This window comes from Cupressus sempervirens, chromosome 4 (assembly GCF_028749045.1).
Source record: "Cupressus sempervirens isolate cs-2001-9-10 chromosome 4, ASM2874904v1, whole genome shotgun sequence".
Lineage (NCBI taxonomy): Eukaryota > Viridiplantae > Streptophyta > Pinopsida > Cupressales > Cupressaceae > Cupressus > Cupressus sempervirens.
The window spans coordinates 283649528-283675028 of record NC_143121.1 but is presented as its reverse complement, the minus strand read 5'-3'; the positions used below and the strand labels follow the sequence as shown (position 1 = coordinate 283675028).

The 25501-nt window shown below is 33.2% G+C and overlaps 1 long non-coding RNA gene and 1 pseudogene across 5 annotated transcripts; both read right to left on the bottom strand.

The window, feature by feature from the left end:
* Positions 1-155: 155 nt before the first annotated feature.
* On the bottom strand, positions 156-11701 carry LOC149561102 (xylan glycosyltransferase MUCI21-like; annotated as a pseudogene).
* Positions 8802-12664, bottom strand: LOC149561101 (uncharacterized). 5 transcript variants are annotated; one of them, XR_016363397.1, is made up of 4 exons: positions 12506-12664; positions 11606-11976; positions 11381-11483; positions 10206-10790 (listed from the first exon to the last, which is right to left on the bottom strand). It is a non-coding gene; the product is annotated as an uncharacterized LOC149561101 (long non-coding RNA). The 5 variants fall into 5 exon arrangements; XR_016363400.1 differs by lacking the exons at positions 10206-10790; positions 11381-11483 and adding an exon at positions 8802-9210; XR_016363398.1 differs by having other exon boundaries at positions 11381-11976.
* Positions 12665-25501: the final 12837 nt, after the last annotated feature.

The following is a 25501-nucleotide window of genomic DNA, read 5'->3' as shown; positions in this document are numbered from 1 at the left end:
ATAAAGTAGGAAATGATGGATTATCCCCATTGTAGTTAGTGGCAGGAAAGATTGTTCATTTGCAGGCAGAAGAATGCGACTCGTAATTGTCATGCTTTCCTGACTAAAAGAGTATGGCGTTGTACTAGAAGAACTGCCCTATCGAGATATCCGACCTAGCCATATCGATGAATCGACAGGCAGGGGGAGAGCGGTAAAGGCAGCGCCCAATCAGTACCCAATGGCATAATCTGGATAGACATGGAGCTAGGTCTCATGAACAGAAATTGTGTCATGGCGGCACCATGAACTCCCACCATTACATCACATGAGTTTAAGGATCAAAACATATCTACCATTTCTGTCTCTCTTCTTAATTCAGTATTTCTACATCGAACCCAATGTTTTCTGCCAATTTAACGATGGCTTTCTGGTTCATTATTTTCCTCGATTTTTGCCTTGAAATTATCACTAATTGGGGCTTTTCCAGCTGAGAAACATTGGCCCTTAAGGAAGATGAATTTTCTTTTTCATTTGTGCTCTTTATTTGAGGCATGGAGTTCAATCTAGCGGCATAGGCCTTGCTCAGAAGTGCCCTGAAATCTCTGATGTTTTTCTCATCTTTCATGAGCTCTGGATTCACACTCAATTCATCGTGTATGTTGAGTCCAATTATCCTCTCTGGAAAATAGTGGATTCGCTTATCATCGCTAAAATCGATGACGGGGTAATTACTGAGCTTTGCAACAACCTCTCCATATTTTGTCATTCACCAGTTATGGTACTTAAGAATCACAAAAATCACCTGCCCATTGAGATGCGGGGATGTTATGTAGAGAGGAATCAAACATTGAACTCATGGTAGAGGTTGCCTGTGTATCCCTCGGTGGAGAAAACTATGGCAGGCACATCATGCTGGACTTGGCAGGATTCAGGATTAAATTCCCCTGTTTTGAGGGTGATTTCATCTATGGTGTTCATGGTGCTCTGTTCCCATTTGCATGTATAAGGCCAAATTTTCTCTTGAACTAATTTATGATTTTCCATGTGAAGAGAAATAGAGGCAGTTTCAAAAATGAGTTCTCACATCCCCTCTCAGATAGTAAACATATGCTCTGTACTGAGAACGGTTGCAGCAAATCATTCCTCCGCCATGGTCACCAAAGCTATTCTTTCTTCCTACATCTGCCTCATAAAATCATATCATTTCAATTTAATTCCTTCCTTTTTTGCATTAAAATTTGAATGTAAGCACAAAAAGAGAGAGGAGTGTTGCTTTTACCATTGATGAAGGAAGAGCAGCTCAGATCATCAAGCTCAGACTTCTTCTTCTACTACTGTTGCCGTGTTATTTCCAGATGATGATTATGAAGGGCTACATGAGTCTCTAGATTTTTATTTGTATAAAGCATGCCCCCTTTACTATCATCTACAACAACAGAAAAAATAATGTTTTGGATTAAATTGAAGAACCCATTAGCCAACAAAGATTTGATGACAGAAAAGTAGCACCAAATGTAAAAAATCCAATAATAACCATTAATGAAGCTTACAAAATTCAGAGCATAAGAAAATAGTTATAATTTCAAAAATCATTTTCTTGAATTCTATTTTTAGTCACATAGCTTGTCATACATCATTCTATTTTTATAGTGGTACATAAACATCATTTCTATGAAAGGTGTTTGGTGTTAAAATGTGGTTAGCTTGAGAAATTTTTATTGGATATTAATATAATAAGAGATTGATTATAAATTTAGAAAAACTATACAATTTTCAAAGGAACTTTAATTGTCTTGAATGTAAGATATCAAAGAATAATCAACATAAAATGAAATTTATATAATATTACAATTTTTTTCATATTAAAAAAATTCAAGATCTATGGAGGCTTTCTTCTCATTGAAATGGTCAATCTTGATTTTATTTCTAAAACATTGAATGTAAAGATTTTTATTATTTTGAATTTTTTTTTTTTTATCTAAGATAGAAATACATAAACAATTATAAATTTATACTATTATAAATGATGTTTGGTCTTCCATTTAAACATAGCATGTAGGTGAAAGCTCTCTTACAATGAAAAATAAATATATTTTTTAAGCCAAAAGAGACACCAAATTGAACAATTATCATGTAATTTTGTAACATACTTTTTCCTAAGATCATTATAAACTTTGTACAATTAAATCAATTAATTACAAAACTATTTAAATATATTAATAAATAAATAATTTTATAGCTGAAAGGATTAAAAAATGATTTAGCTAAAGAACATATATCATTTATATATATATATATATATATATATATATATATATATATATATATATATATATATATATATATATATATATATATATATATATATATATATATATATATATGAAATATTTTAATAATTTTTAATATCAATAAAAAAATACAACCACAATTATACTAGCAAAATTTCTTATACCAGAATGAAAAAGAAAACCTAACATTCTATACAATGTAGAACATGAGGAAACATATATATTTAAAATTTTGTTTTCAAAGTTCTTAGAGACATTAATGTTACACAAATTTTTTGTGGGCCTACAAGAAGAAATAATACACTGATAGGAAAACAATTGCTTGCACTCCTATTAAGCATATCCCAATAGATTAGCCATATACCAACTAATAATACTAGATGAATTTTAAAAGTATTTAGCCTTTTTATTTGAAAAGATGTTGAAAGAAAGGGTTCATTATAACTAAGATTTAAAATCAATAAAATATAGAACTAGACAATGACATGAAATTATAATGATATGACTTTGTTCATAATACAATTTATCATAATTACATGATGAATTCAAATAACTTGACAAAATCTAAAATTGAATCTATTTCATTGCCATCATCTCTCATGTATGTGGCCATAAGTTGTTCTAGATTTATAATTTTATTTTTTGTATATTTCAACTGATATTATAAATTGTAAAAAATTGTTTTAATATCAATTTTGGCTATTACAAGTAGCAAATTTCCATACGAAAAATAGGCCATCCATGGATGGTTTGATTGACATTAAAATCTCAACACCTCCTCTACCTATCAAAATTAAAAAGTACATTCATTCTATGCACCAGCTTGCTCAATAAAGACAAACTTCATTCTCTATTCTATTAAAATTTTCAACTTCATTCTAATTGAAAATTATTTCTCCTAAGAACACTTCACTCAGATTATTCATACTTTTAGGCAGTCTTATGCCAATAAACAGGAATGTGGTGTTGGTATGTATGGAAATCTATTATGTCCAAATCATCACCTACAAACTTACATTGTGAAATGAGCCCCAAGGAGATCCACAGTGGCAGCTTTGTAGAGGAGAAGGGTGACTTGGTAGCACCTCTCTTTCTTCTAATGTTTCTTCTAATGTATCTTCTAAAGCATCTGACTACCCAATTATTACACCAAAATAATGCTACACCTTGGAATTTGCCTCAAGTAAGTATGACTCCTATTGCATTCTCTTAACCATTTACAGTAGAGTGGTAGAATCCAATAGTGTTGTACCCTGGAAATTATGTGGATTAATAGTGAAGGAAAAGCCAAATAAATAACATTGGTGCAGATGCTTGGAAATTTCCCCAACTCTTACACATCATTTATGCTTTTAACGATTATAGTTCAGGAAATTTTAGTTCTTACGTGTTGTTGCTCTAAGTGAAAAATAATAGTCTTTTTTAGAATTATTCTCTACAAATGAGACTCACAGATTTTCATCTACTTTTGAACATTAAAATATTCCTTCAAACCAAAAAATCTCAAAATAAATAATCAGTAATTGTTAAAATTGAAAATTTTCACATTCTTTCTGCCCTTTCCTTTGAACGACAAACAAGCATGTGGAGTTGTCTTCCAGTGAGTGCGCAATAGTTGTTACACTTATAAAGATGCAAAGATTAACTGACAATGTATTCAATATATATATATATATATATATATATATATATATATATATATATATATATATATATATATATATATATATATATATATATATATATATATATATATATATATATATATATATATATATATATATATATATATATATATATATATATATATATATATATAATTCTCTTTCTCTTAACAAATCACAAATTCAAATCTTATCCAAAAACATAGTATATTTACATAAAATAGAGTTTAATGTTAAGGTATAAGACTATATTTAGGATTATTGCTAAGGAGAGGTTTTAAATTATGGATATCATTATAGTTAGGGTTCAGTTTTGGTTTAGTTTCATCATTATATTTTTGATAAGATATATATATATATATATATATATATATATATATATATATATATATATATATATATATATATATATATATATATATATATATATATATATATATATATAATTAGTTTATATAGTAGAACTTTTATTCATTATTTTTAATAATATCAACTTCAGTAAAAAAAATTTAATTCTTTATTTTGAATTATAAAGATTTAGATTTATATTAAAATACTATTGAAAATTAACTTGAGAACATTTAATAATGTTCTCCAAAACCTAATCAAGTTTAAGAAAACTAAAAAATTATTCAAAATCTGGTTAGGTTGTAAAGAACTATAACATCTTTTGAAGGATTGTGGGTTTGGCCATTTCCAATGCTGAAATTGTCAAAGGAATAACTTTTTTGCCCAAGATCTCTATAATTGTCAGAGGAATAACTTTTTTGCCCAAGATCTTATAGTAGATTCATGTCAGATGAAATGGGATATGCATCCTAATGAGAATAGTAAAAGAGGCCATAGGGAGAAACACAAGTTCAAAGGCATCAAGTACGTCAACATGACACCATTTCACAAGATGTACACATGCATGAAAATGTGATTGTCACTACAATGATGGAAGTGACCTTGTGTGTGTGTGTGTGTGTGTGTGTGTGTGTGTCCCAATGCATATTCCCCCACCACTTCTTCCTAGTTCCATTGTAGGAAACACATAGTTAGCAAGTCTACTTTGTCCACCCAACCACATTTTCCACACCAGTAAGTGCCACTTTCTTCTTACTAAGTCTATTGCAAGCCAATTCTCCTCATTTCTAGATATATCATGTTTTTCTTGCCAATTAGTTGTTTTAATTTGGAAGGGTTTGACATGTGCATTGTCTGTGACTGTTATTTGCTTGGTTTAGGGTTTAGGTGGTATAAATGTATATCAATTTTTTTCCTCTAGCCATAACCATAGTGAGAGTTTGAAATAAAATTGTTTTGGAAGGTTCCATATTTTATTTTTTGAGTGAATTTTGTAATGTCATGAATTCTATTTCTAATGTTTAACTAGTTTTTGGTTCAGTTGAAATGAGTTTTTGTTGTGTTCAAAATGGGCCATGTAAAAGGAGAAGAATCATTTCCTACAATTATTTGAATGGCATTCTTTTGATATCAATTAAGAAAAGATTTATGTTTAACTTGGATAGTTTTTTTTGGGAAGTTTAAGACAATCAGCCCTTATAGAATATTTGCATTTTCAAGCCATGATTCCAAGTATTAGGTATGCAGCAAACTATTCAAGATTGGAGGATTTTTTTTATAGAACCCCATGTCTATTGAAGAATTCGTAGTACAATTTTAATTACTTTAAACAAATCTATACTTTGTAATTGGTTTAGAAGTTTTGGTTTCTAATCATTTTATCTTCTTGGGAAAGTAGAATTCCATGTCAATATATTGTAGACATGCAATTGTATTCTCCTCATGCAATATGTCAAGGACATGTAAGTGGCTGCTATATATAGAAGACATGTTAGTGTTGGATTTACACATCTTATAAAAGATGTATTAGCTTTGCTTTTGGCTCTCCCATCACTTTTGATTGTAACTATTTGTCTCCTACACCTTGAGAGGTACTGTCTCATGTGCATGTTCATAAAATTGAATTTATTGAATTTGTAATATTTACGGTTGCATTTAAATGGATTCTGCAATTGGCTGTCTTCGTATTTTCTAAGATCACAAATAAATACATTCGATAATTTAGGCAAAGGTTGAGACCATTACAAAATCGTTGAACATAGCATTATTTAGTTTTGAAATAAAATGCGTCAGACTTATTTGTAAGATTAAATTATACATTTCAATATCTATTTGAATTATATGTTAAACAAATATTTAACTAGAACTATCTGTTTCTATATCAGACATGCCTATCAAAGAAGAAGACAAACAATCTCAATTAAGCATCATTTTGGATGAAGTAGAAAGTGAGGAGGAGAGCTAGGCAGAAATAAAGGCTCAATACAATGGATTGCAAACAAGAATGGTGCAAATGCTACCAGATGGAAATATTTTTTTTAGAATAGATCAACTTGAAGGTGACCAAGAGCAACACTCAAAGTATCGTAATATGGTAGTGAAGTACATTATGGAGAATTGTTCATACTTTGAGCCTTTCTTTTCTCAAAAAGATGACATCAATTTTGAAGAATACTATTAAAAAATGGAAGAAGATGGAACTTGGATAGACCATTATGAGATTTATGTAGCCTCCCTGGTGACTCAAACTAACATTCATGTGCACTATCTAAAGGGCCAAGAATCCCAAATCTATAATATTCATAGCTCAGAACACCCACACTTCATCTCTCATATTATGATGGAAACCACTACAATAGTTTGCACTTCATTAACAACAATGCCAATGCTCATGTAGCACCCCTGTCTTTGGAGGAGGATAAGCCATGTACATTCCATAATGACCAAGATCCTATCAAGTTCATGATAGATGAAAAAGGGTGCAAAGATACCAACAAAAGTTGCATAGAAGATAAATTATTGAAAAGAAAGGACAAATGCCAATGAAAGAAAGATTTAATGGGATGTATTCCATGGTTTGAAAGGCAGAAAAAATAATAAAGATTTTAAAAGTATCTTTATAATGTTCTACTATGTATAGAAAATCTTATTAGAAATTTTTTTGTGACATTAGATAATAATGTAGATGGAATAATGGACACAAATGAATGGGCCCAACAAGTATTGTATCACTAAATGACCTTGATATGCTTGGAAGACATGAATTTGATAGAAACTATCAATGGGACCATAGTATAGTCGCACAAGATTTACATGAAATTGCTACATATTTCATACATTTTTTTTAAAAAAATGGGTGTAGTGAACCTACACTAGCAATAACCAGGCATGATATGTCAATGTTATCACTAGAACAAAGAATAGAACTCAAAATTATTGAGGACCATAAAAAATGTCGATCTAATAAACCATTGCACATGATTGTACAGGGCACTGCATATACAAAAAGAAAGAGGAATCTCACCTCGATCAACTAGGAATAGAAACAAGATGTAACTATTTTGCATCCATGAAGCAGAACTAAATAGATAAATCACCATCAACATGTTACATAACCTTGTTGGTGTTAGTGAAAAATTACCCTACAATCAAATACTGTAACATCATCTCATATATCAAACTATTGGCATTTTCCTTGCACCCTTAAAAGGTACAAATGCTAATATATATCCTTCACATGGGACATTCTATGATTACACATACTATCTCTAAAGATGACATCTTGCTACCTAAGGTTGGACATGTCACCAACATTAAAAGATGCCATGGAATGCAGTGAAGCATAATTTTTATCACCAAATGTAAGTGTCAAAGCGTCTTCCAGATCTTTCACCATAGTGCTCATTTTGGTTCTATTCGTTGATTCATTTTCAATGCACATGTATGCTACCTTTGCGACTTTCCAAGCTGATTCTACATCATATTGGCCATCTAGCGAAGAATCCATAAGCTCTCCTAGTTTTCCACATTAAAGTAGCTTGTGTGCTTGATTCAATGATTTTTTCATTATGTTGTTAGCAAATATATTCAAAATTGATTGAGAACATTGAATTTCTTCACATTATTACCAATTGTACTATTCCCTCTTTGGATGATAATCTTGAAATAATCTCTAGTAAAACCACTCCAAAACTATAGACATCGCTCTTCTCATTTAATAACAATGTTGAGAAGTATCTGCATAAATTCTTATAAACATTTTAATCTACAAAAATTAGATGAAAAATATACTGAAGAGTACTTAAACTATGAATATTTAAGAAAAAGAGGAAATGCTATGATGTTAATGTTAAATGAAATACTCAGGATCAAGATAGCCCATGGCCCCTTTTACTTCAGTTGATATATATCCAATGGAACTCTCTACCGATTTTGAAATACCAAAGTCGGTTAGCTTGGAAAACATCTTGTTATCAACAATATATTATTACACTTTATATCTCTGTGTATGATTGGTGGATAGCAACCCTAATGTAGGTAGAGAAAACCTACAAAAATGGTTGAAATATGATAAGATTTACTTTTTCCTAAAACTAAAAAATATAGAAATCAACTACCGCCACAAACAATTTACCATCCGCTACATAATTTAATCTTGCATGCCAATCAAGTGGAGTTTTCAATTTGGTTGTGCCTACAAATGACATAAGAAACAAGAGCTACAGGGCAACCAAGTTCCTGCCAAAGACTAAAGAATATGGTACTGATTGGTAGGGACCTTGCTAGATGATCAAGTGTTTATGTAGTTTTTAGGGTCTCAACCTAGTTGAACAGTTGAATAGAAGTATACCCACATTATTTTTGAGACTTAGGAACTTAAATTGTTACATAAATTCTATAGGATGTAGTCTACAAAGGTATTTCCTTTGCAACAAGGCATACACAGATACATACATACATACATACATATATATATACTTCATTATAGGACTAAAATCTATGAGTCACATTATTTACAAGTGGCATACACCAACAATTTCTTAAGTCATCATTAAATCACAAACAAATAGAATGACATGAATCTTTTAATGTTTATCCTAAGAAAATAATTGCTTATAATTTATAGAAAATAATGAGTTTTGTTTTCAAGAATAAATAGCCTTTTTGAAATGCATTGACATCTGCAAGGACCTTGCATAATTACTCCAAACTTAGCTTCAACCCTCATTCAAAATGGCCATCATAAGAAAAACAATTAATAGTTTCAAATATACATGCAAAATACAGTATTAAATACAATGCATTTCAAATATACATGCAATATACAATATTAAATACAATGCACTACTAGGTTGATGGAAAATAGCTTTAGAAGTAGAATTCATTCTTTGAACAACCACATTATATCTCTTCATTGAGTTTTCCTACACAACAATAACAAGATAGCACCATGATCAAAGCATAATTCTCTCTTGAATAGGCAATAATAATGCTCATATATTTTAGGTTCAATGTTCAAAAGTGTAAGGAAATAGAACAAAATATAAATTTTGAATAGCATGCATGCCATCTTAAATAGTTTCTATGGAATAAAAGAAAAATGCAAATAATCTATATTCTATATCTACTTACAATAATAAGAAATGTAACAAGCATCCATTAAATCAAAGATTGTAATAAATTAAGAGAATATAATTTAAACCCATTGATATTGGGTATTCAAAATCAAATAGAACTAATAATACCAGCTATGGTCTCCTCTTTGATATATGTGATGATGGCAAAAAGGATTGGAACCCATTAACAGAATAGAAAAACTTAATCAATTAATGTAAGCTAAAGCTAAATTTCAACGAGATGGAAAAACAACATCTGGGGCTAGCTATGGGTGCAAGAAACATCTAATGTTATCCTAGTAGAGTTAATTTGTAGGAAATTCAACACTAGGTCAAAAACTAATACTCTCGTCTATGTTTTATGAATAACTAGGAAAATTTAGATCCAACTAATTATCAAAGTCATCAACAAAATCTCACTCATTGTAGGGTTACTGCAAGCAAAAATGTACCAACAGATGACCAAAATAGTTTGGTGCTTTGAATATGTGAATTAATTAGATTCCCAATAAATTTGGAAGAAGAAAGAGGCTTGAAAAATGCTTCCAAGTAGAAAAATATATGAAAATAAAAGAAACAAATTTCCATGAAGTCATTCCATCTATGATCTATTATCCATCATTTCAATTAGCCTTTCTTAAATGAGGGATTATCGAGTAAGATAGGCAACATCCATGAAAATTCAATAACACTGTCATGTAGAAAAACCATACAACAATTTTTCACAGATTGCATAAATTTCACCCGTTTTAAGGAAATTGATGTTAAGCTAATGAGGAGTAGAGTTCTAAGTGATGTGTAACTTTTGTGATAACAATGCTTCCTCTAATCACATTATTATTAAATTATGTGTCTACATGGATGTTTCCCTTGCCCTAAAATAATGTTCTCATCCCATTCCATGTTTTCAGCACAGCCAGATAGTAGGGGACACCCACAAACATATTTGAAAGGGTAAGATGTCCCTGAAATGTGGCAAGACACCATGACTATATTATGTGATGTATGGGTGTCTTCACAATTTCTTGTTGAATCCAACTCAAGTGATTTAGAGGATTAATATTGTTCCCAGTAATCTTTCATCTTTCATGATGCACATACTACACATGATGTGCCAAATTGGGTACAAAAGAGTTATTACTAAGAGTCCACAAGAATCCAGAAACCTAAAACCCCACCTTAAGGGCAGGATAGATAGCTCAGGACAAAAACTTTTGATAAGCCTCCACTGATATGTCGAACATTACCCAATCTAATAAATAATTTTGCAAAAGAATAAACTCATCTCATATGAATAAGTTTATAAAATTTTGAAAGAAATTATCCAAATAATTACATGAGAGTAATGTGTTCCATCACCACAAGTCCTCATTATAGTATCCTTAAAACTGCACACATACAGACACAATTTACAGTCGCATTACTTGTGAAATATACGACAGAGATCAGCCTTAAACATAAGTTGCAAAAATTTAAACAAAAAACAAATAAATATCTCAACTACAGAGGGGCACAACGGCCCACTATGAGACAATCAGACTGAAGTAGCAACTGCAAATTTTGAGAAAATAACAAACCCGTAAATTTATAATTTTAATGAAAAGCACAGTTCACAAGGCACAACAGGCTGATTGGTCTGCATGGGTTCTTCCTCTAGTTTAGCCAAGAGGGCATCAACGACAACATTTCCAGCAACACTTTAAGCTTCTTTCAAAGTTCTAAAATGTCGAGGACTATTGAAGGTGAGTCTACAGAAACTAAATAGAGGAAGCTGAGAGTTGAAGTACGACAAAAATGGAGTATTAAACTATGGCAGTTACAGGTAGAAACTCAGAGAATAAATATCCCAAAAAGACCCAAATGAGAAATATAGATTACGAGAAGGTCTCAGATATCAAACTATTTTATGAACGGAACATAGCATTGTATACTATTTTTTGAATCAGCATGGAGTATAAAATGGCTTTTGGTACCATACCTGGCAGACGCATTGAGGATGCCCTGATTCTTTGAGACGTAGACTCAATAGCCTGCTTAACTTTTTTTTTTTTTTTTTAAACATGGTGTCCCTAACCTCTAATCTACCGAACACATGCCAAAGGAAAACAAATCAACCGTTTCTTAATACATTATTTTAATCTAGTTGAATGTAATGTCATCTAAATCGACGAGCAGGATCTATAGAGCTTAGCGTATGGCTCACCTGCATGAAAGGAGAATGTGCAAGAAGCCATCTGTAAATATTAGGTGCAGTAATTAGGCCTCGAGGACCAAGGCAACCATCTTGACATTTACGCATTTTCTTTCTGCATAGAAATCTATGCAGGCGTACAAAGCTCGCTATGAAAATCTACCACCCATGAAACTAGTCAGGGATCCCATAAGCAACTTCTGATTTGGGACGTAGTGCTTGCAATCATCCCATAGCAACAGACAGGAAAGACCTCGTATCTGGAAAAAGCCTAAAATGACCCTGACCTCAAGGCTTGTACCTCGATTCTCGCTTCTTTTCTTGTCTTGGATAATGCGAAAGCAAAAGATGCCCCTGCTGCTGGTAACTGTCGATCATGTTCACTGGATTTGAAACATTAATTAATCAGAATCCGAATATAATGAGGAGAAAATAGCAATGGAATTGGTTGTGCAATGTAAGTTTAATAACTAGTTATGTGAACCCCTCGGCAATAGTTTCTAGCACGGCAGGAACTAAAAAGTCCCAGTATAAACTTTTTTCTTTCATATGTAGGTGAATTCATGTTAACTTCAGAAAAGGTTTGACAAATAACATATAGATGATCGGTTAATGTTCCACATAGCATGTATTCATAGACCAATGGCATTATGGTTTGTTTGCAATACCCAATAAGATTTACAAGATTTCTGTGATATATTCTTGACAGTATAGCTACCTATAACCACAAAAAACTCCTTAATTTGGGGCCGACAGAATAATAATTTATAGAATTAGCTAAAATTGAGTTTCTGACAATTTATTAAATCTGTTATTCTTGCTGGCCTTGGTTAGAATCAGTCTTGACTATTTTGATTCCAACCTCAAATCCCGAAAGTCTGCCATAAAATACAGATCCAAAACTTCCCTTACCAATCAGTGTGGAATAGTTATTGGTTGAAGTTGTAATATCTCCCTCTGTGTATTCAATAGCCAGCCTGTGATAATCATTTTGATTATTCTGACCTGAGATAGAAAAGAAGAAGAAAACATGTTTAAGGTGCAAGAAGGAAGAAAACTTTCCCATTTAAATTAGAAACACTCAAGTTGGACTTGTTTTTACATTGAACGGATTGGATAAATAGCTCCAAATATACGTTGCATCGATAGATTTGGATAATGTGTGGTTGAAAATGGTTGCGATGCGTGTTTATTCCTCCACAGAATTTTTTTAGAAAGGATGACCAAAACTAATGAATGGTTCATAAGGCACAACACTTGATGAAGGTTTTGCAAATGGGGTTGCAAGCTTTGGGTTTAACTGTGGAGGAAACTCCGTAGTTAAGCGCGCTCAGGCTGGAGTAGTACTGGGATGGGTGACCTCCCGGGAAGTCTCGGTGCTTCACCCCTATGAGCATCACCTTGATCCAATGAGTGCTAAGTGTTCCATTTATTCTCATGAGAGATGGATTCATGTTGAATCACTACTCATGAAACATGGGTCATCGAGTTTGACTCAAAATCACGCAGTTAAATCCCGATATTCACATCACAACAAAACTAATACCATCGAACATTCAGCCACTCAACATTTAATTTTGGGAATGGTTTAAACATCACACACTAAGCTTAATTCCTAGGCTAAAAGTGTTAAATAGTCAAAGTTGACTTTTTCTTCGAAGCTTAATTCTTCCCTTAGTGTGTGATGTTTAAGGGTGGCCTTGCTTTTGTCATTGCTTGCTGGAATATTATTTTGAGAATCAACATTGCATGGTACAAGTTCACAATAGAGAATTATTCTATTTGTAGGCAAGGCCAAATTGGAAACTCCACTTGATTGGCTTATGAGATTGAATATTGCTAGACAGGCTGCAGATGGTAAGTTGTTTCTGGTTGCAATAGTTCTTTTATATTTAAAAAAACCATGTCTCAGCTATTCTATACATGTTTTGTAGGTTTACTTTACCTTCATCAGAGTTGCTATCCTCGAATCATACATAGAGATATAAAGTGTAGTAATATACTGTTGGATAACAAAATGTCTGCCAAACTAGCTGACTTTGGCATATCAAAATTGGTAGAGAGTGCTGAAGTGAAAGGGACAATGGGTTATCTTGATCCTGAGTATTTCACATAACACCATTATCTTTCTTTTTTCTTAAACATTTTAACTAAACTTAATGTGTGTTTCACCTAATTAAAAACATAGGGAACAAATAACTCATAGATTAATATGTGGATGCTATTGTAGATATTTTGCAACATCATCACTAAATGAGAAGAGTGACGTCTATAGTTTTGGAGTGGTTTTACTAGAGATTATATCTAGAGTACCACCCAAGGATGGACTAGTACAATCGGTAATTCATATATTTGTAGACAAATTAAGTGATTTCAATTGTTTTAGATATGTTCGTCAACAACGTAATGAAATAGTCATTGTATCAGGCACACAATTTTCTTTTATGTGGCAAAATAGACGAGCTTATGGATCCTTCATTGGGTAGTCAATATAATGTAGAATCAACATGGAAAGTAGCAGGGATAGCATACATGTGCGTGGAAAAGGAATCAACAAAACGACCCAAAATGAGTGCAGTGGCTAAAGAATTGGAAGAAGTAGTGACACTTGCATATGGTGATAATAATTATTCTGCCTCACATATCATTGCCTCTTTTAGTACCAACGAGATGCCTAGCCTTAGATAATAAGATTTTATAGCAACTATTTTGTCTACCATGTTAATATCTTCGAAAAAACAAAATTTATGCATGTTTTTAGATAGGGATAGAAATATTCTATAAAAGAATAATATTAAATATTTGTGTGGTCAATTTAAAATTTAGAAAGGTCTGTAATTTCCAAAAAAAATCGTGTAATTTTTTTAATGAATTTCAAGATCTCTATATAGATGCATTCTGTAAGAATTTAGTACTGGACTACAAGGTTGATCTATGAATCATTACTAGGTTGTGTATGTTGTATTTTCATATAGTAATTATTGTCATTTGATTAATGAGAAGAAAGAGGCATTGTAGTACATAAAGGAATCTAGTTAGTTATTCATTTGTAGTTTTTATTTCAATGTGTCTTTTTTTCCCATCCATCATAACATGATAATGGTTCTATTGTAATTAGTTGAGCTGCACAGTTTTGGCATGACTAATGGACTTCTATGAGATTGCATAGCCATATAGATAGGTACTAATATAAATCATTTAAAATTACATTTATGTGAACTTGCTGACAATAATTTTAAATATAATTAATCATTTGAAGGGCATTCAAAGCTCATAACATTTGGCCTCTTTTCCCTAGAAGAACAACATTTCTTCATATTTAGATATTTTCTATAGAATTTTTTCCATGTTATTTATTTGCATTTAGTTCAAATATGTTAGGTATGAATAAAAAGCTAAACCACATTGAGATATAATAGATAAATGGAATGGCAGCATAAGACCCCAATAAATGAAACCTATGAAATAACAAACTATCAAGTAATATCTAAGATAGTAAATTTATTAGAAAGGTTTTGTTGTAGGAAGAAACATACCTGATGCCATCATCTCTACTCATGAAATTGTTCACTCTGAGTTATAGCAATTATGTAGGGATAACGCTCAAGTAGGACATCTTTGAAGCTTATGATTGAGTGAACTAGAACTATCTAGAACGTCTTTTGGTTAAATATGGGTTTAAGATAATTTATTTGAAACTTATTGTCAGTTATGTTAGTGCGACTATACTCTTTGTTTAGGTCAACGTTTTCCCCTTGAAAATCTTTTCCTCTTGAAAAGGTCTGTGGCTAGGAGATCTCCTTCCCCCTTACCTTTTCATATTCGTGCTACAAGTACTTGGCAAGAACATCCAAAATAAATTCAAGTACTTTCAGTAAGTAATCAAATATATTGAAATTTAAGAGATTTGGTTAAATCAAATTTGCGCCATGTATAGAACCCATTTGAACCTCAATAAAAACCTCAATAAAAAAAACTTTAATATAAAAATATACAATCAATTCACGCAAAATAATCTTATTAGTCATGACATCATCACTACATCATCGTTTTCATTTGTGGATGACCCTTTACGAAGGGGACCGTACTCATACTCTATGAATGGTACACTTAACCCGATACAATGAATAAGCCGTGAATAAATTCTCATTCTTGGGTTGTCTTTGACCGAGTCTGGAAAGAAAATTCCAATGGTAATTTATTTAAACGATAGCACTAAGGGATGCCCATTTCCACAACTTCGGATGCTTCCTGTGGCCTTATTGTAATGTTCCTTCTTATCTATGAAATTTCGACAAGTAGGTGGCCATTCATTGTCCATGTTGCATGGAATAGTCAAATAAAGAAATAAAATAATCTCGATGAAGACGAACTGCAGGTCTTTTTACTTTTATACGTCAGAAAACTATTCTCGATTTGACGTCTGTGATTTAGCTAGTGGGTGGAAGTCAAAAGTCTTTTGGGAATTCATGAGAACACGTCTCACTAAAAACAATTTAATTTGATGTAAATATCGATGGAGTCAAGCCAATGAAGTGGAGGATGGTGAATAACATGTTTACGCGGTTTTCCTCAAAAGGGAGTTAATGTTAAAATACATAAATATGGTGGAAGAGTACTCGCAATCTAGTGTGTTTTAATAATCGTATATTATATTTTATTATTTTTAAATCTAGTAACTATTGCACCTCAACAAGGTGTAAAAATGGTATGTCGATAGAAAGATATCCTTTGTCAATATCTCGATTGATGGGGAGAAAATGTTGAGCCAAAAAAATTGTCAATCAAAATATACAATTACAAACAATGTAAAATCCACACAAGTTGAAATGAATTTTGTAGTCCACAAATGATTAAAAAGGTAAAGTATTAAAAATTATGACATACACTTGTTGGTAAAACAGATGGAAAATTGAGAGTTTATCTTTCGTAAGTGTGATGGGACAAACATAAAGCTACAAAACATCCTAGACGTTAAGTGTTCTAAGAAACACAAACATAAAATTAGACGAGAATAATAATTTTAACCAACAAAAAACATTCCAATAAAAATTGCATAACTTTGAAACTTCTATAGTAAAGATTATCAAGAACACGAAACATGTTACGAATGTAGCAAAGAACAAAAAAAATGGAAGAAAAAATTCTTTTGTAATTGTAATGCAAATACAAGAAGTTGAGGTGTCTTTGGAAATGACCTTTTTCTCTAGTGAATATATTACTAATTCAAATACCTTTGATCAATAGTACAAGTATGAATATAATGTATCTTCATATATTTGAGGAAAATGGTGAAATAACTCATTGAACGCCATGGTTAATAATGATAATTATACCAAAATAGTACTAAGAATAATCATAATAACCTAGCAAGTAAATAATCCTAATAACCCAACAAGTGGATAAAATGAATTTTAGTACTACCATCTAACTACTTTCAAATTTATAATGCATTTAGTGAATGGTCAAAACATTGCACTTTAAAGATTCTATTATAATGTGATGAATTATATCATTATGAGAACTCTTCTACGGATGTCTTGTTTGGGACAACCATTGACAAATATAACCATCCATTCAAAGATTAACAATATAAAATTAATATTGTAATATTTTAGTATATAAACAAATTATAATGCTAATCCTAGAGTTAATAACTATTATTGGAAACTGATGTGGTATGTCCAAATATTTTTTTTTATAACATTGATATAATAGTCAATTTTATATACCAATATATTTAAATTGGAATATAATTTTAATACTATTATACTCTTAAATAAAAACATTTTAATATAGAAATTTATTGGTATATCTCATTATCAAATAATTATAATTTCAACTCTAATCATCTAATCAATTCTTTTAAGTATTTCTTATTTAATCTATTAGAATGATTTAGAATAAATGAGAGTGGGGCGAATAAGTTATCCTCAAGTCTAGATGCACTAATTAAACTTTTCATCACTTCAAATAATTTAGATCTAATCATTAAGTAGCTCAGTTTCTATAGAAAATAATCAACAGCATAAAATTTTTAGTCCACTATCCTATTAGTAACAAACTTGCAAATGTAAAATATTAATAGTTAAACATCTTAAATAACACCCACACAAGTATGACACTAGGATTTAATGCAGAAACACAATTTGAAAAAAGCCACTAGTAATTATTGAAAGCATGAAAGTTGATGATACTTCTATGGGGGAGTATTGTAGAAACATGATTAGATCATTATCATGATGATATGTTACATTCATGACTGTGTTTGTCATTGATGTCAACATAGTAGTTTTTGTGCTATCTAATAGAAGAACAACAAAAGGATCAAGTTGGTACGGATAGATCGTTGAGTACTTTCACTAGCAAGGTTAAAGGGAGATAATACTAATTATCTAGTATATGTAGCTAACTTCAGAAGCATAAGATATTAAGTCTAGAAGAAGTTATGCAAGTTTCAAAGAAGATTATTGTTAGATAGAGTTTATGGAAGCTTGTTCTGGTAAACTTGTTATATATCTTAGTAGAGTTGTTATTCTAAAAAGTTGAAGTTAAAGATGTGTAGAAGACATGTTGGAGATGACGTGCCTAAGCTCGCTCATCATAATGTTACACGTAAGGAAAGTTATTCAAGTTACAAGGCAAAAGATTAATGTTATCGCTAAGTGTAATGTGTTCTTAATGTGGTCCTATAATTATTAATTGAGAAGGTGTAATAACTGACTCAATGAATTGTTTTATGGATTTGGTATAAAGGAAGGACATTTTCCTTTATAATGTATGGATAGAAGTGAATTATTGTAAGAAGCACAAAGAGCAAAATGCGAAGATAAGTAGAGCAGAGTGAAGTTGGAAAGAACTTCATTATTGAAGTTTTATTTGATGATCTAAGGTTTGGTATTTGGATCCAAGGTTGACCTAGTATACAAGGTCTGACAATGATTGGTTCAGTTGATAGGACAAAGAAAAGAAGTTAAAGTATAGTACAGATAATTATTTTGCAAGGAATAGTTGAGAGATCAGTTGGATAGTGAGTTTAGTGGTCTTGCCCCAAACGCTATTTGGACGATAGGTCCTTCCACCTTACACAACTCCTAACAAGGTTGAAATCTACTAGTAGAGATTCAAAGTCTCCTAATAGGGACTCATATGTACTAAATATTGTAATAGACTCCTAATAGTGTCCATCCTCTAACAAGAAATATTTATATTAGTACATCATCCTATGGACAAAATTCCCACGGGGGTTTTCCCTCTAATCAAGGGTTTCCCTAGTTAAAATATCTCATTTAATTATGTATGCATATCTTAGTATGGTTTTTGTTTACTTTTATTGAATGGTTAAGATTATTTAAGGTTGATAAATGTTTTAATTATTAGATAACTGATTCAACCCCACCTCATAGTTACCTTGGTGGACTATTGTTTCTAACAATTGGTGTTAGAGCATCAAGTCCTTGAAGATAAAGCTTAACAACTTTGAGAAATCCATGGAAAACACATTAAAAAAGGATAGTCTAAAGTTCAATAGAACAACTTATGATAGCTAGAAGGAAAAGATGAAGACACATTTTTTGTGTATGGGTCTAGGATATTGGATCTTGAAAAAATTAGAAAAGACAATCATTGCTAAAAAAGATTTGGAAACTTGTATCAAGGAAGAGAGAACTTTTCATGTGCAACGTGAGAGCTAGAGAAGCACTATTGTCTACACTTCCTAAAATTGAGTACAACCAGGTAAAATCACTTAATACTTATCATATGATTTGGAAAGCTTTGGAAAATAGTTTTGAAGGTGATGAACATTCTAAGAAATTGGGGCTACAAAGTTCGATTTGTGCATTTCAACATGTTAAAATGATGGAAGATGAATCTATAAGAACATATGTAGGTAGGATATCATAAATTACTACAATTATTAAATCTCAAGGAGGAACCAAAGAAGATGATGAGGTGATATGGAAGATATTGAAAAGATTAATTCCACCATTTAAGTAAGTAGTTAAAATGATATAGTTGTCAAGATCTCTTGTACTGAAGAATTCACAAAGGAGACATTACTTGGGAGACTTGAAGCAATTGAGAATGAGCTTAGATAGTCTAAAGAATTGACCAGAATAGAAATAGCTTTTAGTGCCATAAATGCTCAACCTAGTTTGTGAAGGAGCACAACTACTACAGGAGACTTTGCTAGCAGTAGCATAGTTGATAAGGACAAAAACATAGAAGAATGGAGTAGCCCTTTTGGTAAGAAGAGAAAAAGATGGTAAGAAAATTTTAAAATATTGGACTTGTAATGAGTTTGGTCATTATGTATCTAAGTGTCCTAAAAGAGAGAAAAAGTATAAATGAAAATTCAAACCTAGAAGAGATAGAGTGTGTTTGAATGCAAATGAAGAAGATGATTCTGATGAACAAGCAGTAAGTGCTAGTTCATCCTCCTCACAATGGGTGTGTGATAATCATGCCCAAAGCCTTACTTAGGAATAGTTTATTCAATCTAAGGATTACTTCTCCCACTATGAGATGCATTTAATTTGTCAACCTAGGGGCATATACTTGAAATGGTTGGCATGGTATGTGCACTAGGTTCCTTGAAGACTCATTATGCTTATGTTGTAGGAAAGTAAAATGCATATAAAGAACCTACACTAGTGTTGTAAGAAAGTAACACACTTAAATCCTTATTGAAATGAATGTTGGAAATACAACTCTATGCTAACCTATATCTCAACCTAGATCATCCACTATAACTACTCTTGCGGGTGCTATAGAAATATTCATAAAGTATGATGTTGTAGGAAGAAACTATAACTTCTATCTAAAATACTATAAATTATAGAAATAAATCTATACTACTCTAATCTAATCCACCTCCCAAGTGGGTCCCCTTGGTTAGCTTTTGTTAATCTACTAACACAAAATGTAAACCAAGAGCTACTTTATTATATTTCAATATCTCCTTACATGAGAACAACACATAAAACTGTAGACAACTTGCTACAAGATATAACAACATTTTTAATAAAAATTTCCAACTTCTAAAACTATCAATCTAATCCCTATAAATAGAGGATAAAAAATTATTCTAAAATAGAAAGAAAAACAAACAAACTAAAGATCCACTAGAGAAGAAGAGAGACAATATAATAGCTCGCAAAGTAAGTGATAAAGTTTGGCCAATCAACTCAACATAATATTAAATGCAGAGGGAATATAGGAACACTTCATCCCTTTATTCTTGGATAATGGTTCCTCCTTTGTAGTAGCCATGTCTTCTGGTGCCATGATGATTTCTCCACTACAATTGGACATTGATGCTCCTCCTTGAATGTTGTCATCTACTCTCCAACTCTCCCTTTCCTAGCAAGTTAGTTGTAATATAGAATATATAAATGAATAAGCATAATAAAACTAAATCCAGATATTAGAACACACATTCTGATGGTTATATGAAATATTGTATTATATGTATAATATTGGCAAAATATGTCATTACTATCTATACATGGTTTAACAGTTCTATCTGGACTTTAGCATAGTTTTAACTAGTTATGAGTTCACAAATGTCTTGACAAAATTAAAAATAGAGTATTAAAATTAACATAAAATAGAGGCAATAATTAGCCTCATCATTTGCCCCCTGGTAATTCTAATGCTTGTCCTCAAGCATTGGATCGTTTGGCAAGTGAGTGAAAATCTCCAACCTTAGTCCACCCTCACCTATTACTCCTAAAAGTGTAGTAGATTCCCCTTGTTCTTTCCCAAACATCCCTCTTACGATCCTCTTGTAACCTATCAAGTCAGTTAGTGTTGATGTCATAGAGGGGCCAAAGGAGCATGGGTGGTTGCATTGTTAATGGACACCATAGTTCTTGTTTGAATTGCCTTCCCAGCTGCATGTATTTTGCTATGTAGTGAAGGGCTACCTCAAGGTTGATAGGATTGTGTGGTTTTGACCTTTTGAATCCTTCAGGCAATCTACTCAATCTGCTTTTGGCACCAATCATGGCTCTCTAAAAGACAAAGTAAGGCATGTTGTCATATTCTACATACACTTGTGTTCTAGTGTCAAAGATTTGCTTTCTTATTTCCTTGTGAATCCTTTCATAGGTTAGCTTGAACCAATCCCTAAGGATTTATTCTAGTGTTTTTCTTTCTACTCTTAATGATAGGGGTTCTATTCTCTCCTATTCTCTATAATTGTCTAGTTGTCTATCATAGTTAGCTTCACTATGCATCTAAGACATTAGAGCCCTAAGGTGCATATCCCCTATGTAAGGTAAAGGGTTCCATTGATTTTTTTAGGGATAATGAAATTATGCATATAAAATTCATAGAGCAAGTTTTACTTGTTAGAGTAAATAATTAATATCTAATTATTTATTCTATTACTTAAGCTTACTTAGGTCATGCATTTATTTAATATTTTATATTTAATGCATGTAGTGGTTAGTTGTTGACAACTCAGGAGTTTGTTCCTTTTTTAGCATATTCCACTTTTTGTGGATGTGTGTTGAGTTGTCAATCTTATCTTCTACCTCCTTCCAGCTTGTTCTACAAGCTTCCATGAGCTCTTTATATTCGGGCTCTCTCTCATTGTAACATCATCTTCACATCATTTCTTATTGTAAATACATTTCTTCTTGTGTTTGCATTATGATGGCTCTCATGTCCATTTAGGGTTTTGCCCATGCTCCATGCTCCTCCCCTTCTATGGCTTCTCTTTGACAGGTTCGCATGCAGGTGATCTTGGCGTCTTCGGAGTTGGCTTTCCTCAACTCCAACATGGTATCAGAGCCTTCCTGCTGCAGCTTCGTTGAAGAAATTTTGAAGCCGTGATTTGAAGTCACAAACCCTAGTTTGTTTATGCAATCTTTCTTCAAATCAGGGGATCAGCATTTTTTCGGAGCACTTTGGGACCGAACGGACATCACCATTGGATCCGGAAGGCCATTTGCAGTCAGGATTCATATAAAACTTGTCGTTTTTGGAGACAGGGCAATTTTGGCAAATTTTTGAGGCCTCTAGGGTCTGTCGTACGGTCGTACGGACGCAGCGACGGGTTTTTTTTTTTAAAAAAACTATATTTTCGGCAGCGCCGCCGCCACGCCACCGCCGGGCCACCACCGCGCAGCCCGCAGCGACCGCAGCAGGCAGCGCCGCCCGCGCTCCACCGCGGCTCGGCCTCCTCCCGGCCGACGCCCGTCCGCCGCCATCCGCCGGTGGCTCCTCTGCCTCTGCCGCCCCTGCGGCCACCTCCGCCAGTTCTCTGCCCGCCGCTCCGACAGCTCCGCCTGACAACTCTGCGCCACATCTGCAGCCAAGTCAGCCACTGCGGGGGTGACACGTGGCATGGGAGCCACGTGGCACCTTGCCACGTGGACCCGCCACGTCAGCACTGCCACATGGCAATGCCACGTGGCACTCTTTTTGCTGCGACGGCCACCAAACCGTCAAATTTAATCGCATGACTTGCTGACATCAGCGTTGCATCAGCCCTTGCATGCACCTCTCCCGATTGCTTTTGGACCTACCATTGGTTTTTTGGCCATAACTCTTGCATACGGAGGTATTTTTCCGATCCGAAAGAAGCGCCGGAAAGCTGGTTCCAAGACGAAGATTTTGGTGTAGGTATTTTTAGGTTTTGATGCTTTTTTATTGCTCGTTTTTTCTGTTGAAGTCCGAAGTCCTGTTTTTGACTCCGGCATGCATATCTTTTGCGTCCCATGCCTGTTTTTTGAAAATTTTATATTTCTGGAAAGCTGGTTCTGTGTACTTTTCAGAACTATAGTCTTTTTTCTTCTTTTTTGGCCTCTTCTCTTTCTATCATAGTTTTGGCATTTTTGCTCTATGGTGGATATTTTGAGTGTTTTAGGCCCGAGGATCGTTTTCTTGGCATGGTTTGCTTTCTTTTTGGTTGTCCTTTCTTTTGGTTCAGCTCTTTTTCAGTTCTGATCATTGTAGCTATCTTTTTGAAGCACTTTTCTATTTTGCACTGAGATAAAGTGTCACTTTTGCATTTCGGGAGTCATGAACGTTGTTTTGAGTTAGCTGTGCATGCACTATTTCATAAAGCACCATGGGGGAGATTATTTGTTTGCTGTTTTAGGCATTCTCCCTTTGTCAAGTGAGTGTACCTTCCACGACATTAGCCCCATGTAGAGTCAGTTAGACCGTGTCTTTATCGGTGTCTGTACCCCTTTCCCTCTCTCCTCGTTCTTGGTTCGTTTGCAGGAGATTTTGGCTCACATTCTCAGTTTCCTGTCATCACACCCCATCTACATTAAGGGGGGGTTATGCTGTGTTCTAATGCATCCGTGGTTCGATGGTTCGATAGTGTGAACTATGTATTCAGTGGTTGATCCTACATATAAGGCGATTGCAGTGGCTGGCTACCTATGCATTTCGGTGAGATGGATCATCTACCATATAGACATGCTCAGTTCGTGCCTTCTTCTTCCATGGAGGTTTCTTCAGATCAGCAATTTGGCAGATTTGCGACTTCTTCATGCTTCAGTGATGCTGCTTCTTCATGATCATTCCTTGTTCCTGTTTTAGGGGACAATTTCCCTAGTTGGAGACTTCTTCAGTTCTTCACTGGGTTCTTACCTCTTTTTAGGGGAGGGTTTTTCCCATGTGGTTTTCTCTCTTTCCTCGCTTACAGAGGTTGCATTCTTCTTGCATTGTACTTGGGTACCTAAAATGGCCTTGTTGCCGGGACCCATTATGCATTCATCTTAGCTTTGTGAGCTTAAGGCATTTCCCTAAGTTGCACTTAAGGGGGGGTGTTAGAGTAAATAATTAATATCTAATTATTTATTCTATTACTTAAGCTTACTTAGGTCATGCATTTATTTAATATTTTATATTTAATGCATGTAGTGGTTAGTTGTTGACAACTCGGGAGTTTGTTCCTTTTTTAGCATATTCCACTTTTTGTGGATGTGTGCTGAGTTGTCAATCTTATCTTCTACCTCCTTCCAGCTTGTTCTACAAGCTTCCATGAGCTCTTTATATTCGGGCTCTCTCTCATTGTAACATCATCTTCACATCATTTCTTATTATAAATACATTTCTTCTTGTGTTTGCATTATGATGGCTCTCATGTCCGTTTAGGGTTTTGCCCATGCTCCATGCTCCTCCCCTTCTATGGCTTCTCTTTGATAGGTTCGCATGCAGGTGATCTTGGCATCTTCGGAGTTGGCTTTCCTCAACTCCAACATTACTACCATGATGGAAGAGTCTAGTACAAACCATAAAATTCCCGAGCTGATTTGAATTTTGTATTTATATCTCTAAGGGTCATCATCAACTAGAATAAGAAGAATTATTCTTTTAAACAAATGGCATAGATTCTAGGTGGCGACCTACAAGTAATTATTTGGTCATCTAGCTTAAGGGCATGATCCACCTTTTTCTTCTATCTTGCCAATTGCTCTTTCAATTCCACAATTTCTTCACCTTGGTTTGTTATTACCTTTTTCATCTTCTTTTCCCCTTCTCTCCATAGGGTAGTTGTTAACACATGTGTGTTAAATATCTGAAAAAGAAGCATTTGTAAGGTAATTGAACCATTGTCTTCATCTTGGTTATTTTTCTTCCTCTATTCCCTCCATATGCATTCCAAGAAATTTGTAAACCACGTTTTCTTATAGGAAAGTAGGGTAGTTTTTGAATAAGCTAACTAGTGTGACATTGGGTCTTCTTCTACTTCATGGCATGGAACATTGAATTGGCATTCATTCGTCTCATCTTTACATTCCTCATCAGGATCTTGAGGAATGTCTGGATTTTTAGGTTGACTAGGGAAATCATCTTGGACAACTTGTATTGGAGGTTCTTCATCAAATTGTTTAGGAAAAGTGGACAGGGTTTCTGAGGGTGCTTTAGGAACTGGTCCTCTCA